We start from the raw sequence: 17,657 nt of genomic DNA on the forward strand, positions 1-17,657 counted from the left end.
GAATCTACCTTCTCAAGTAGACTGTATGTTTCATGATTAAAGAAAATATGTTTGGTATTTCACCATGCATCCCCAGTACCAACTATGGTGTATGACCTGTGTAGGAATATGTATCAGATATCAATGAAACCAGAGGAAGGGAAAAAGAAAAAAAGGGAGAGAGGAAGGAGGAGAGGGAAAAGGATGGTAATGGGGGAAAATGAGGTTTGAAAATAAAACCAACCACACTATTGCTTAAATTTGATTCCATGAGGTAAATTTCCAAGAAGAACGTAGATGCAAAAACAAAATATTAGCAAACTGAATTCCACAGTACATTAAAAGGATCATACACCATGATCAACTAGGATTTATTCCAGGGACGCAAGGACAGTTGAACATCTGCAAATTAATTGTGATATACGACATCAACAAAATGAGGAATAAAAATCATATGATCATCTCTATGGATGTATAAAAAGCATCTGACAAAATTCAACACTCGTTCATAATAAAAACTCTAAACAAACCGGGTACAGAGGGAACATGCTCCAAAGGTTAAGTCCATATATGAAAAACCCACAGCTAACATCATACTCAGTGCAGGATCAGGAACAAGAAAAGAATGATCACTTTTGCCACTTTTATTTAACATAGTCCTGGAAGTCCTACCCAGAGCAATTAGCCAAGAAAAATAAATAAAAGGCATCCAAGTTGGAAAAGAAGTAAAACTGTCTCTGTTTGCAGATGACATGATATTACACATAGAAAATCCTGAAGACGTTATCAAAAAACTATTAGACCTAAAAAATCAATTCAGTAAAGTTGTAGGATACAAAATCAATTAAAACATCAGACGTGTTTCTATACACTAATAATAATACTATCAGAAAGCAAAATTAAGAAGGCAATCCCATGTACAACTGCATCAAAAAGAATGAAATACCTAGGACTAGATTTAACCAAGGAGGTGAGATCTGTATATTAAAAAGTATAAGACACTGATGAAAAAAATTAAGGAAGACACAATTAAATTCCATGCTCATGAATTGGAAAAATTAATATTGTTAAAATGTCCATATTCCCCACAGTGACCTACTGATTCAATGCAATGCTTATCAAAATTTTGATGACATTTTTCACAAAAATAGGAAAAGCAATACTAAAATTTGGGTAAAACCACAAAAGACCCCCAATAGCCAAAGCAATCATGAGAAAGAAGAAAAAGCTACAAGTATCACACTGCCTATTTCAAACTACACTACAAAGCTATAGTAATCAAAACAGTATGGTATGAGCATTGAAAACAGACACAAATCATTGGAACAAAATTAAGAACTCAGAAATACTCATGCATATGTGGTCACAATTAATTTATGACAAAAAAAGCCAAAAATATATAAGGGGGAAATGAAAGTTTTTACAATAAATGGTGCTGGGAAAACTGGATTATCACATGCAAACTGGACCACTTTTACACCACATGCAAAAATCAACTCAAAGTGGATTAGAGACTTGAATGATGACCTGAAACTGTAAAACTCTGGAATAAAACAAGCCGTAAGCTCCTTAACATCTGTCTTGGCAATGATTTTTTGGGGGCTTAATAACAAAAGCAAAAATAAACAAGTGGGACTAAACCAAGCTTAAAAGCTCTGCAAAGTGAAAGGAACCACCAACAAAATGAAGAGGCAACCTACAGAATGGGGGAAAATGTGTGCAAACCATATGTATGACAAGGAGCTAATAGTCAAACTATATAAGGAATTCACACAACTCAATAGGAAAACAACAGCAAAAATCTGATTGAAAACTGGTCAGAGGGTCTGAATGGATATTTTTCCAAAGAATACATACAGATGGCCAATGGTACATGACAAGATGCTCACCATCATTAATCATCAAGGAAATGCAAACAAAACCACAATGAAATACCATCTCATACCTGTTCGAATGGCACTTATCAAAAAGAAATAAAAAGCGTTGGCAAGGATATGTTGAAAAGGGAACCCTTGTGCACTACTGGTGGGAATGTAAATTGATTCCACCACTGTAGAAAACAGTATGAAAGATCCTCAAAAAATCAAAATTAGAACTACTATATGATCCATCAATCCCATTTCTGGGTATATATCCGAAGGAAACAAAGTCACAATCTCAAAGAGATATCTGTACCCCCACAATCATTGCAGCATTGTTTACAAAAACTAAGGTATGGAAACCTAAACGTCCATCAAAGGATGAATGGATAGATATTATATCTAAGTGAAATAAGTCAGATAGGGAAGGACAAATATTACATGATCTCACTTTTGTGTGAAATCTGAAAACATAAGCAAAAAACCCCACAACTCATTGAAACAGCACAGACTGGTGATAACCAAAGGTGAGGGCTGGGGGTAGGGGAAATGGGTGAAGGTAGCCAAAAGGCACAAACTTCCAGATATAATAAGTTCTGGAAATGTAATGTACAGCATGGTCAGTACAGTTAACAACACTGTATGATATATTTGAAAGTTGTTAATAAGTGGATCTTAAATGTTCTCATCATAAGAAAAAAAGATAACTATGTGAAGTGATGGATGTTAACTAAATTTATTATGGTAATTATTCCACAATACATACATATATGAAATCAACATGTTGTACACCTTAAACTAATACAACATTATATGTCAGGTATATCTCAATAATACTGGAAGAATAAATTAAATAAACAGATTCCTTGAGTCATTGTCCATGTTTTGGCAAAATACAACCTCACTATCTCAATTCTAAACCATGCCAAGTGTAATAAGCATGTTTCCTAACTTCTGGATCAATATGATTTTAAATTTTGTCTCATTTTTGTCATAAGTATATTTCTCCCTAATTTAGCATATCTCAAGTTAAAGTTCAGAAAATTATGATCATCAATATTCTAATTTAAAACCAAGAATTTTATTAATTTTATTTATACTGTATGACCTTTAAAGTTATATTGTCTTACATTTGAGAACATTAGACCATTTTCTCTCCTGAAACAAGAGACCTTTCCAACACGCCTAAGAACTGAAACTTTTGCTGAAACTCCCATACCTCCAGGGAGCTTGGTAATCTGGAAGGAGAGCCCTTCCCTCATCAGCCACTTGTTCTCCTTGGCAAACCAGCCATCATCAATTACCAAATTCCTATGATAGTTCTCTCTTGCTGATCTCCTCTGAGCCCATAAATATATATATTTTTTAAATTTAAGAGTACTGAAAACCTTATTGTTTAAAAAAAGTATTCAAAGAATGCAGGTAAAAACACAGATCCCTTTGACCACAACCTAGAGTCTTTAAAATCTCATTCTTCTTCATCTAACTAGAGACGTAAGTACACATATCCTAATTTAACATCTATCTTCTATCCATCCATCCATTAATTTATTTTTACAAAGTTATTTATTCAGTGGCTATTTTGTTTGGGACCCTGTGCAGTATCCTAAAGATACCATGGAGAATAAAAGAAACTTCTCTGTCCTTAAGAGCTTACTAGCTGGTGTAAGACATAGGTACAGAATGCTAACTTATCTGCCCCATACACTTATCTCGGTCAAATTCAGATCTGCCAGATCGCGCATGAACAAATCTTCCTTCCTCATTTATGTTGCTCCTAATTTACTTCGCTAGAAATATCCAAGTGCTGAGAGTGAAGCAGCCCAGGGAACACCATACCATGATTCCTTAGAGCCAGAGCCAAAAAAACACAACCTCACTTCTTTTTTCATATGGCATAGCAGTTTACATTTTGGGGGGGTCTTGTAGCAACTAAAATGCCTCCATTCTGAAATACATCAATTATTGAATCTTAGCCATGGAATGAACCCTGGAGATTACCTAGTCCATTTGTCCATTGCAAAAATTGCTTCTCCAATAAATAGTATATTTCTATATCTCCAGGGACAAGGAATCTACAGACTTATGAGGAAATCAGTTCCATTGTTGAATGGATCTTAGTTTCTAAATTGAATGGAAATATGTTTCCCTATGACTTCTGTTCACTTTTCCCATTTCTATTATTTGAGTCCATATAAAACAAATCTACCTTCCTTCCACTAAAATTCTTCAGGCTCTTAAACATGTCAAGCAAGCAAAACTAGATGAATATGTTCATGTTTTAGCATAGTCAGAGCTTATTGAGCAAATATTACTAGCAACTTGGGTTAAAAGATGTATGAATGGCAAACAAGTCTTGAAAGTTAATGACAGAGGTATCTCCCCTGGAGTTATTTATTTATGGTTCAAGACGTAATAGACCTACGGATCAGCAGCTTTTCTTCCCAGAGATGATTTATATTGTTTACAGAGCAAAGCTCTGTCTCATCCTCCTCCCTCCCTTCCTCTGTCTCTGTCTCTTTGTCTCTCTATCCTCCCAGAGGTGAGGAGTAACAGCTGTGCCCTCACCCCCTAAATAAGCTCCGAGATTCATAATTTTGGAGTTCCTGTCCCCACTGTACGTGCAGATGACATCTTTCCTCATTATGTCAGCCCAGGGGGGTTGGGAGGTACGGAACTGATTAAAATGTTTGTGAGTAATTAAAAGTCTCTTTCTGAGCCAGAAACCTCTTATTTCCTGTCAGAATAAAATAAATAAAAACAGATATAACAATTTAGCAAAAACTCGCTATTAGTAAGACTTCTCTTCTTCTGGCTGAACACCTTGAGGTTCCTCAAGCCTCAAGCCAATTACCAACCCCCTTAGCACATTAATAACCAATTCTCCATTAGCTTGCCAATGTCATCCATAAAATAGGCCCCTCAAATAAAATAATAACTAGAAGATCAGAAATTATGTGCCAGTCTTTTTAATCCAGCTTCACATGGTTTTTATCAGTATGTGCTAAAGCGGCTTTCTGTGTCTTTGTGCTGAGAAGCCATGACATCAGTCTTCAGACCACATTAACTTGAAAACCTACCCCCAGCTTTCTGCAATTCTGACAGTATATGTCTCCTATTATATTCCTTGGCAGACTTGGAATCCTGCCTACAGACTGTTAGAAGAGGTCCACAGCATTTTGAGTCACAGCAGTGTCTCAGGAGAATGAGAGTAGGTCCTAACATCTGCTTTCAAGGAGTCTTCAAATATGATCACATAAAATAAACTAAAATATACATTCAACTTTTAAGTAAAGTTATATATTTGTGCAAGGTGAACTCCTCATGCTAAAGTGAATGTTATGGTGGGGAGGGAGGTATTTAAGAACACTCGTCCTTATTTAACATAAGGACAATAAAGCCAAAGTAAAAGTTGGCCTAAAATCTCAGAGTACGTGATAGGATTGCTTTGAATATGGATTCTTGAAGACTCAGAATTTGGACAGAGCACACTCTCAAAATGTTTGGCCAGCTATTACATGTAATAATCATTTTTGAGCATAAACTTTTATTCATTTGATGTGAATATTTGCATGTTTCCTAGAAACACCTGAGGACATTTCCTGGTCTGACACATCAGGTGCTATGTCTAACAACTTCACGGTTCTGAAAAGACAATTGACTCAACGGTCATGTATTGTCTGCAGTAAAAAAGAACCTGAATAAGTAGAAAGCCATTTTTTAAAATATACCTCTTAGAAAAACGTACCCGCTTGTGACATGATCTTTTGCCTACATGACCAGTGTGACTCCTTTATTTTCTTTTAAAAGAACTTCGTTCTATGCTATAAACAACCTAGCCTATAAACTTTCAGGGATATGATTAAGTATCTTCTAAAGAAACAGTTACAATCCTATAACTCATGTTTTTAACCACTGCCTGAGTCAATTTGAAATTTTAAAGTCATTAATTCTCCTCCCTTAACAAAAACTATCAGCAGGATTAATTTATATAATTACTATAAAATAAAACACAATGGATCACTTTTTTTTTTTTTTTAACCAAAGATACAGACACTCGAAGTATTCATCTTTGTTCCTCATCCCCAAATTCCTCGCACTCTATAGGCTGGCTTTATTCTAAACAGAGGGAACAATTTTATTACTGTAACTGGTAGTATTCCTCTCGGATTTGCCTATATTCATTATTTTGATCCTGGTGTTCTTTTTTAGAAGTTTGCATTCCGGATTGAGCAGCTTTCTAAAAAAGAAACTTTGTGTCTGAACAGTGGGCCCCTCTCTTTAATGCTGGAGTGGCCAGGGTGCAAGAGTACTCAAAGGGAGTTTACCTAGCAAATGTACTTCCTGAAATTGGCAACAGTCCACACTTCAAATGCCAGCAACTCCCAGTGCGCCTTGGACTGTCAGCTAATTTCGGCTACAAAAGGACTCCTGCAGTGCATTTCTTCCACGAATTATGCTTAAGAACCAGTTAATTGTTGGCATGGTGTTAAAAATAACTTTTTTCCAAAGGCTTCCAGGTTGTATTGAAGCCCCTTTGCACTTCATTGTTACTGAAAAGCTGTGATACTCACGGCCAGTGAGGTGCTCAGCAGCCGGTCATGTCTCCTGTCTCCCGTGGCAGCCGATCCATGCGTCAAGTGACAACGCTTTGCAGCAATCTCAGCCTTTCTAAGAACCATCCTGTGTGATGTCTTTCTATTTTTCAAGATGAGGCTCTACAGAGGGAAAATATTGGGTGAGATTATTATTATTATCACTATTATCAATCTCTGAAAATCAGACCATATGTGTTTTCCTGAGATCCCTCTCCCTCCCCAACAACAAGCCAACAAAAATAAACAAGACAAAAATAAAACAGGGGCTTAGCATTCACATCAGCACTTTTAATATAGCCCAAATTAGTTTAGCTATAGCTCAAAAAACACTTCATTGTTTCAGGTTGTTAACCACAATGTCTTATAAAATGAAGCGTGTTTACTGTCATTTTGCAAAGTCCTTTCTTCCTTTACGAATTTGGCAACGAAGAATTTCAAAGATACCAATGTGGGATTGTTATCGCGCACCAGCCAAAGCTGTCAGGCCTCATTACCTCCAAGACAAAAATTACAGACTAATGTATTAAATGCTTGACTAGAAACACGCCGCGCGCCATCTCCGTTCTGCGGTGACGGGATGACACCAGCAGCCCACAGGCTGAACTGCAGCCGTCTCCCCTCCCCCGGGCTTCGCAGCGCACAGAAGTGGAGAGATGATAAACATCCCAGTCAAAATCGAATTGCTGTGTTTATTGCCAGCAGGACCAAGCGACGCTGCTGTTGCTGTGAATGCAGTGCATTCATTTTAACAAACCCCGTTTCAAGGGGTCTGTCGCGAAGAAAACATACTTCTTATCTGGCTGGATATTAGCATAGCAGCTCCCAGCCCCAATTTATCGCTCTTAAAAAGGGAACTAGAAGTCAATTTGCGGGGTTTGTTCTGATTCTACAGAACAAATTGATTTCAGTGATTACGTAATGATGTCATCCTGGCTGAAGTGGATTGATTTTTCTTTTTAGTATTTTTAATTTTCCAGTCACTTGTTTAAAATTCACTTTTGTTTCTCTACAAGGTTCATGCTTCCAGACTTTACAGATAAGTCCTTGAACATGTTTTGCATCCCTAAAACAGACTGGTGAGGTCATATTTTAAAATCCATCATGCTGACAGTGACTGTGAACTCTCCCTCTTCCTCCTTAGTCATCTACCATACACACCTGGCCAACAAAGAACTCCAAATGATCTCCTCCTGCCTGAATTGAAGCTGTGAACTCCAGCCTTATCTTCCTAAATCGTTAGTGTTTATGTTGGACACCTGCAAGATGTGGGCTGGCAGAAAGAAAGCGATGGAGCTTCAACGTACAACGGACAAATACGTTGATCGGTCCATGGTGCCTAGAGAACATGAGCCTCATCCTGAACTGGAAGGAGTCATCTCTCGCCCGACCAGGCAGATGCATAAGCATGACTCTCATAGTTCTAATGTGCAAATTTCAAAAATTGTCAAACCGTGGAAAACTTGCAGGGAAGATCGTTTCAGAGAATAAGGTAAAATAGGACGGCATGTGGTTTGGAATGAGACTGGCCTAGGTGGGAATCATGGCTCTAGTACTTACCAAGCTGGGCAACAGTGGGTAAGTTTCCTAAACTCAGTTCTCCTTTCTGTGAAATGAAGGGGAATAATGCCTACTTCAGAAGGCTGTGGGGATCAGTAAGAACTATAATGTTTGAAATTCACTTAAAATAGAGGGCACACTATGGGAGCCTGTGTGGCTCAGTCAGTTAAGCACCTGACTTGATTTCAGCTTAGGTCTTGATCTCAGGGTCATGAGTTCAAGTCCCACATTGGATTCCACCATAAAGCCTACTTTAAAAAATGGGAGCACACTGGAAAAATTCAATGGTGGTTAGAGGTTATTACTACTTCATTTTGAATAATTATTTTATTTATTAAGGATTTTCTTTTGCCAAATTGTTATGAACTTTATAGTCATATCATAAAAGTCTAGGCTATTTTACTTACTTAGAGCAAGGTTTTCTAGGTGATTGCCCCCCCCCATCTCTTACAATGTTGATCAATGACATTTAATGTCTACTCAGCTGAGAATAACTTTCAAGTCTTAACTCTGAGGCTTTCGGTAAGTATGTGACATTGAATGCACCTGGACATGTGGACATGGTTTCACTCTTAAGTCCACACCCCTCTACACCACTATCCCCCACGCCATGGCTCTACCAAAGCCAGTTGAAAATTGATCAGAATGCAAATACTTTATTGTCCATTCATGTTTTAGTTTAGTATTTCACTTCTGCTATCATAATATAGTACACATTAGTGGCTTTGGAGTATAACTTAACACTTATTTTAATTGAGTACCTATGATGGCCAATGCAGACATGTGAGATGCTGGAACAGACCCCAGAACATGGCGTCCTCTGTCCAGGCCAGTGCACTCGTTTCAGAGAGAGGAAAGAAAATGATACCCAGATGGCTAAAACAGAAAGTGAAATGGCCCAAGTGCTGTGTGAGAAAAATAAAATCCTATGGAAATTTCATATACTAAGGGGACCAGAAATGGCTTCTATAAGGTGGCATTTAGCATAAGCCTTTGTGTATGCTTAGGCTTTCATTAAATTGGAAAAGACGGGGTGGATTGGGGAAGACCAGGTGCAAACAAAGGACAACAATTCAGAGGAAAATTCAGGTAGGGGGAATACTACATGTAGATCACATTGCAGGGGATCTCAAATACTTTGGCAAAATTTGATCCTGAAATTGTAGGCAATGATTAAACACTGAAAGTGTTTGAATGAGGAAATAACATGATTTTTTAAAAATTGCTTTAAAAAGAAGAACGTAGTAGCAATGTGAATATGATAGTGCAGAACAAAGAGATACTGGGACATCAATAGAATCCTATTTCAGGAAATAATTAACAAAGGCCCAAACCATAAGCCCCTGGGTGGTGCAACATAGTTCACCCGGTAAAATACCAATGACAAAGCTTTGCTCAACTAGGTACTTATCAATTTTGAAGGAGATGGATGCATCCATATGGAATAGCCAGGCCAGCTCTTTATTCATGAACATCAACTTCTTATCACATTCTCCTTTCCACAGGGTCATGGAAAAGACTAAGATGGCACCCCTGCCTTGCCTGTCCCCTAAGTGTGGTGTTAGGAGCAAGACATGCCACCTTCCTGCACGACAGAGGAAACCCTGATCAAAGAGCAGGCCCATAACTGACTCCATTCCCAGAGACCTGTTTCAGAGATGACATCACAGACCAGAGGTGGCCATGAAATAGATCTCCTTTTCTGCATTCCTGGGAAAATAACTAAAATTTTCTCCCTTTACAAAGCATTTTTTTCTTCCAATGGACTTAACATATTCTTTTAGTAATTCTTTCAGTAGCTCTCTGAAGGCAAATGTTGTGCAAAAATGATCATTCTGTCCTTACAGATGAGGAAAACTGAGGCAGGGAGGTTGAGTGTCTTGCCTGAGTCTATAGCCAGGAACAGTCACCTTCACTGTGACTCCAGCACTTTGGCACAATACTACATCATGCTGACTATGTTCCTTGTGAGCCGTGTGAGTGACAGCAAGTATTAAAACAATGCCCACTTTCTACGTGCTGATAAATAGACACCAGCATTATGAATGCCACAGACGAGAACTAAGCTCTTCGAGAGGAAGGTCATCAGGTTTACTTCCATCTCTCCTTCTTTTTCATATATATAACTTCTTTCCAAACTTCTAGTGTGATCTGTACTTAGCCTTTAAGTTTTTTACTTACTTTATCTAGTTTCTCACCAAGCTGAAGTCTAAACAGTGTAAGGTTTTGTCCAATGGGATGGCATGCTTCTCAGAAGCACATAATCTATTTTTCCTTACCTTGCAGCTCTCACAATGAAAAAGGACACAAAAATGTTTTAAGTTCCAGATGTGTTACTTAGTGCATTCAGTTCTTAGAGATGAGCTAGGCTATAAGTAACAGAAAACCCAACTACTAAGGACTGAAACCATAATTATAGTTTATTCAGTAAGAAGTGTGGAGGTTAGATGAGCTCTGAAGTGGTTCAGCAACATAATGCCATCATCAAATGCCCAAGCTCCCATAAGGTTGTGTTTTCAATAATGACCCTTCTTGTTACCTCATGGTGGTAAGAAGGCTGCTGTAGATCATGCATCAAATCCTTATTCAAGAAAGGAAGAAAGAAGTGGGAAGTGGCAGTACCAGGAAGCAACCATCAGGTGCTTCTCTTTTATCAGGAAACAAGAATCTTTACCAGAAGCTTTCTAGAAGAATTTTGTTTGTATCTCATTGACCAGAACTAGATTATGAGGCCATCTTAGCTTAAAGTCATGCTGAGAAGAGATTAGCTTGGCTTTACGAGCAAGAGAAAGAAATGAAAATAAAGATGAGAACCAAGTATCAGCCACAACTCTCATGTCCATCAGTGGAGATTCTTAAAACACAGCATACATGTTCTTCACCTAATTGATTTTTATAAAGCTACTCTTTGGGTAAGGTAAAATAATAATTGGAAAGAAATCAGAGAAATGAAGGAAATAAGGATAATAAGTGGATAAATGTTAAAGGGAAATGATTTAGCAAAAAGGGAGAACTTTGATATAACTGGATAAACTAAAAGGTACCTTTTACAAGAAAAATCCCTATACACTTTTGAAATACGCTGTGACAATCATGCAGAGAAATGGGGCATGTAGTTCAGCTTATCTGAGCTCACATTTGGAGTTCTTAATTTTTTACTCCTCCTTTCATAATACTATCATGGCCAGGATTCTTTTACAAAGATAGTTTCACATGGCATTACTTATACCCTTTGAGCAAAATAACCCTTCACTTTCTAATCGATTATTCCGTAAAACACTGGAAACATAGAAGAGCTCACTGAACGTTCTTGTTTCCAGTATCTGCTTCAAGCATACCTAAGAGATTCTTGATGTGTCTGCATGATTGGGGCCACAGCAGATAATTAAGTTTCCTGCCTACACACCTTGGGAGTCAGAATTTTTCCCCTGGGTGGCCCTAGCTAGAGAAATGACCAAAGCATCAGGATTCAACACAACTCCGATTGGCAAATATGCAAGGGAGAGCAAGAAAGCATTTTAAATGGCCTCTCAGAGCTGAGAATCTAACAACTTCCAATTGCTACTGCCACTCTGCCATATGCATTTTAAATAAAAGTATTTTCATTCTCAGCTATGCCCTGAAGCAAATCCATCTTGAGTGGCACCAAGTTATAAATTTAACAAATAAATTAATGTTGTCCGTTGTGATATCTTAATGCCAAGCATAGGAAAGTCTCCTTAGCCTTAGATTCCTAAGCTCCAGTAAATACTAAGTGTTCTTATTGGTAAAGTAAAGGCTGGACTGAAAAACTGCTGGTTCTCTACTCTGCTGGTATTTAATTCCCGGAAGAGAACACCATCAGCAGCAACATAGTAACAACCATCTATGGAGCAATTATAATGTGTCAGCCCCTGTGCTAAGAACTTGATGTATCTCTTCATTTATTCCTGACAATTACTTGATGAGGTAGACAACATCATCCCATTTTATAGATAGAGAAACTAGGGTCAGAAATATTCAGTAACTTATCTAGGATAACATATCTTATTTGTCACAGAACTAGCATGAGGACCAGTTATATAATCAGACTATTTCTTTTAAAGCCACTGCAGTTCATACCGATACTTGGTAAGAAATCTTTCTCTTTATATTCTGGCATTCTGAGACTACTAGAACCCTCTCAACCCAAGAGATAAAAGCATTTCTGATGTAAGAGTATGTTTCAGACAGTATAAGGCTTGCCATGGTGCAAATTCTTAATAGATGGCAATTAAATTGAAATGTACCATTTAGCCACTTGTGTAATCTTTATTTTCCAAGGTGCACTGCCTTATTAAAATAAAAGTGAATACAACAGAATGGAGGGACAAGGCGTTTCGAGTTATTGCCACCAGAAGCCTTTATATACCGTCTGCCATGACGCATATTCTCTATTAATGCAGACCCAGTGGTTACAGGCAACCAAGTGGAGTCAAACAGTTCATAGCTTAATTGCCTTCTAAGTTTTTATAACACCAAGAAAAGGCTTGACCCGACTAAGCAAGCTGGCAGGAAAATATGTCTTCTTAAAGCCTTCTGACCTTGAAACACTCATCTCAAAAAACTTCTTCCACCCATAGGCAGATACGTTTATCCATCATCCTGTGTGTGAAAGAAAATGAGTCTACAGAGACAAGTTTCACTAAAAGAATTATAGATTTAAAAAAAAAAAAAAACCACAATACTTGGGAGCATTTGCAGCCCATTTCTCATTTCCAGAGGAATCTCATGGGAAATGCCACAGTGAGATTATTTCCAGGGCTGAACTCCTTAACTATCTACATATCTACGGGATATCTGGCTTCTAAGGAATATCTGAATACCAAACAGCAATTAACATTCATTGACAAAATAGAGTAAGTGTCAGCAAATACGGACTCAACTTTACCTAAATAATACTAAGTTATTAAGGTATCTAGTCATTATTTTTTATAGGATTTGGTATCTCTTGCTCTTCACCTTTAAAAACTCCTTTTAATGCTACGTCCCTGAATATCACCCCCCCAAACTCACACACACACTCACACATAAAGATGTCTGTTGCTGTTTTAAAAAGCAATATTTTGGAAGTCCTAGTTGTGCTATTGCCTATGATATGGCCAGCCACCATTTACCTGATTTTACTGTTTCCTCTTGTGTAAAAGAGGTAAAAGTACGGTCTACATTTATTGTCATTATGTGCAGTGGGTATATTCTATAAAGTCGCCACAAACACTGAAAGAGCAAATACTTAACAACTGCTCTCCTGCAAAATGCAGGGTTAGGTTCCTGTAAGTCTTTGATCACATTTCCATCAGCCAATGAATATTTACCTTTGTTATAGGTATTTCTGTTTTAACAAACCTTTTATAATATATATTGATGATTCATTAACATTGAACTTATGGTCAACAGCACTGTAACTCATCCTGAAAGAAGTTTCCTAACACACATTATTTTCTCTCTATAAGACGCATCACAACCTTCTCACGGTTAGGAACATCAGACAACCCTTGAGCCTTGCACTTGGGAGCCATATGAAAGGGTAAAATCGCCAACAAAATGTACAGAACTGAAAGAAGTGTCACAAACTCAATAGGCTATGAAAAGGACATGCTGCGGTATAAGAGCTGAAACAAGAAGGCAGGACAAAGCCTTGTTCGTGTACCACGCCTCAGCAGGGAACATCAGCATGGGGTAACTCGAATTTCCACTCCCCCATGCATGTGGCCTTGAAGGTGCTGAGAGTACTGATCTGGGGGCAGCAATAAATTTTTAGCAAATAAGTAAATGTGCAAATACAGAATTGGCTAATAGTAAGGATATACTTGGGAATATTAAAAATCGAATTCTGATTTTCTTAGATATAATTCTTTAGATTAAATAGAAGTCCTGGAAGTTGTCATTCACATACCCAGCGTTTATAGACCTCCTGCTCCAACTTTTGCATGACCTTAGTTGTCAGAAGATGAAGAGAAGACGGTGCTCCAACAAAGATTCACGAAGGTGCTGATCTGCAAGAGCCCAAGGAGCCAAAGCAAGAAAGGAACGGCTGCTTCTGAATTATGTCACACTGCTTCTAAATGACTTTCACCCATTCATTTGTTCAGCCAACAATTGCAGCAGGGACACAAAGAAGAATGCAAGATAGCCACTCCTTTCCAGGACTGTTCTAAGCTTTCCGGGGAATGTGCACCGGCCAGACTTCTGCAGCTCTGTCTGCTCATGAAGGACATGGCAGAGCAAGCTTGTGTTTGCTTTGAGTGTATCTTGTCAGACTAGACTCTACACCTGGACAGATCACGTTGGGAAAGTGGGGTGAAAATTAAAGCAAAAAACAATGACTACCCCCACTCCCTGAGGGTTGGTAAAAGGCTGTAATGCATGTGAGAGCAAGATGGAAATTGCCAAAAATATATTCACGTTAACCTATTATTATTATTATTGATGATGAGAACAAAGCTATATTGTTAGCATAAGTCACCAGCCTCGCAAGGTAGTTGTTTGTTTTCCCTGAATGAATGACTGTTTTGAAGAGGCACCACAGATTGATTTTTAGAAGGCTAATGTTTCTTAAGACATGCTGAAAACTGCTGGTATGTGCTTCTCCCCTGTGGTTTAAGGATTTTCAGACCATCAATATAACTATGTAACAAAGCATTTATCATGCCTCTGCTAACAGAATGTAAGTTGAAATTCAATGCTGGTACAAATAATTTATATTCCTGGAATTTAATTTTTAATGTATAAAATTAAGAAACAGCAACACAAGTTCATTTGTAGATGACATGAGTCTGAACCTACTGCATTGAAAGTGATTCACATCTTCTCAAACTCCCCTTGTCAATGATGGTAGCGTCATCAATCATCCCAGTCAGTAGGTGACAGAAAAGAGTTTTAAATCATATCTTAAAGTCAGTTTTTCATCATCCTTTTCTTAACCCCAACTATCCAATTCTCAGAGGTTGATATTGTGCATATTTTTATCCTCATTTTTGCTGTGTTCTATTTTAATAGCTTCTAGGATGTTCTTGCAGCCTATCATAAATTCCATCTTTTCTGTTTGATTATATTAAAAAAGTGAATTGCTAAGAGAGGAAGTAATTGTACCATTCTTCTTTGTTAATAGAGTGCTAGAGTATTTATAGGGTCTTTGCACAGCAAGGCAATAGCATTTTTCTGCTTTTATAAATATTAAAATTCTAAGTGGAAGAGCTCGATATCCGTAATCATGTGACTATAACTTTACCATGGTTTTACCATTAGCACAAATGTTTACCTACACGTCTTACTATTTTACTAATACGTCACTAATAATCATCCTTTAAGGTCCCCAGTTGCTTCAACCATCCACGAAAACTAGCTAAATTAGTTTGCATGAAGGAATAGTACCCAAGCCCTTTCCCCATTTTCAAAAATGTTTCTTCAAATATCTTCCACACATTCCAATGAGCTGTTGCTATTATTTAGGGTGTTACTCTTCATTGTTCCTGAATATGATGTGGAGAGGTCACAAGAGAAAGAACCCACTTGAGGAAATATGATTCAGAAATAGAACCATGACCCAGTAAATGAGAGTCTGGGTACAGTTCTATGTATCAAAAAAAATTATCAATTTTTCTCAATTTGCACAAAACCAATGGGGTGAGGGAGTAGAATGGGAGATGTGAGTGGCAAATCATTACCTAGAATGTGGTTATAGGATAAAAGTGAAATTTTTAAATATTGAAAATGTTTAAATAATAAAGATCATCATCTAAGCAGTCTATGATAAATATCTAAGTGTGGCATAAACCTGAAACAAGCTTTCACCTTAACACTTGTATCTTAAAATACTATTAGAGTCTCTCCCCAACCCCTGAAGGTGTTTCTGAGTTTTTACTTTTTTTAAATTGACTTCCAGGCATTCTTTTTACATGCATAACTATGGAAAAATACTTGCACAAGACAAGATTGATGGGTTTTCTATGGGATGTCTACGCTGAAATATAAGGTGATGCAGCCTCCTGTGGATTTTGAGACCTGGGAAATGGTCATGAACATGTATCAGATGCACCTGGCTAATCTGAAGCATGCTCCCAAAGAGACAAGGCCAGTCATCCATCCAGTAAGTTTAGATACTTCTTGAGGGTCTGCTACTTTCTAGGTACTGTGCTGAAATAATGCTGGCAATGGGAAACAATCTGACCACATTACCTAACTTGAATGAAAATTCAAGTGGGGTTTTATCCTGTGCCCAATGATTAATACTGCCACATATCACCTTGTCTTTTAATTAAAAAATGGAAAGTAAAGTCACATTTTGAGTGTTGACTATGTGTTGGGTATCATACCAAAAGTTTTTGTTTTGTTTTACAAGTGATCTCATTTAATCCTCATTTAACCCTGAAACAAGTTCATCCAACTTTTACAGATGAAAAAGCAGAGTCTCAAAGAGCCTAAACACATTTGCTCAATGACATCCAATCTGGCAGTGGCAAAAATAGAAACAAAATCCAGTATAATCTGCTATATTCCATACCACTCTTCTTTAGTCTTTGGAGTTATAAAGACTTTTCTATCTTCAGGAATCCACCATACTGACACAGACATCCTTAAGGAGATCATACCCCATGGTCTTATCAGGGAGTGGATGCCTTCCTTTCCATTCAGTGCTTCAGGAAAAATCTACTGTCACCTGTACACTAGAATAAAAGCCAAGAATTGGCATTATAGCTGGAGAAGAGATCAAGAGCCTGGAGTAAAGAGGGAAAACAAATTTAAAGTTCAAGTCTTACCAAGAGCCAGCCCAGTCTCTAGACTTCTTCTCTGATATTTTGTTACAGTGGCCTTACCAGAAACAGAGACATTCTTGAGCTACATAAACCTACAAAATCCCTAGGAGAAAAATGGGGTTTCCCCCTTTGGGGATACTGATATATATATAACTCCCAAAGCCCCTGGGAAATAATAGGTGATCTTATTTCTCACATTCTTGTATTTCTTTTGTTTCATTGATTGCAAATGGCTTTGAGTGTAGACTCCCCAATGTGTTTTCCGAGTGTTTTTCTTCTGCATAAAACATGAAATTGTCAAGCGTGGAGGACTACACAGTTCACTGCAGCCACCAGAAGTCATTGATTCCTGAATTTATTTTTTCCAGATTTCAAATCTATTTTTCATGCTGCTTGTCATATAGGGTTGACATGTGTCACAAGATGCTGCTACATACTGAAGTAATGCATAACCATCAGGCAAAATTTTCAAAGAATAATGCATTTTAAACGCCTCTCTATTGGGTCTGATATACTCAGACCATGGCCACAAATCAACATCTAGGGATAATATAAATAAAATGAAGTTATTTCTCAACTAGACCCCTCAAAGCTAATAAACAAAAACAAAAGAGACAGTCTCTAGCTTCATCATTTTGCTGACTTTAAATGCATAGAATTAACAATGTTTATTAAAATGTCTTTGAAAGGTTAGTTGATGACCCTTTCGAGTCTCTCCTTGATACTTAGAGTCTTGGATTTCAGTCCCCCAGGATTCCCATTTAATCATGGCACTGATTTTCTGTGAGCTATCTGCAGATCCCGTCGTTTACTAAGGATCAATTTTTCTCATCTTTTAAATCCTGCCTCTTCTCTGGAAATTGTTATGAGTCAAAGGAAATGAGGACTAT

At 37.6% G+C, this 17,657-nt stretch overlaps 1 long non-coding RNA gene across 1 annotated transcript in view; it reads right to left on the reverse strand.

The window, feature by feature from the left end:
* LOC130544392 (uncharacterized) overlaps window positions 1–17,657 on the reverse strand; it is a 363,269-nt gene that overhangs the window by 148,588 nt on the left and 197,024 nt on the right. The window contains exon 2 of the long non-coding RNA XR_008960638.1: window positions 6,413–6,556. This is a non-coding gene — a long non-coding RNA (uncharacterized LOC130544392). The remainder of the gene's footprint in view (window positions 1–6,412; window positions 6,557–17,657) is intronic.

This window comes from Ursus arctos, unplaced genomic scaffold (genome assembly GCF_023065955.2).
Source record: "Ursus arctos isolate Adak ecotype North America unplaced genomic scaffold, UrsArc2.0 scaffold_20, whole genome shotgun sequence".
NCBI lineage: Eukaryota > Metazoa > Chordata > Mammalia > Carnivora > Ursidae > Ursus > Ursus arctos.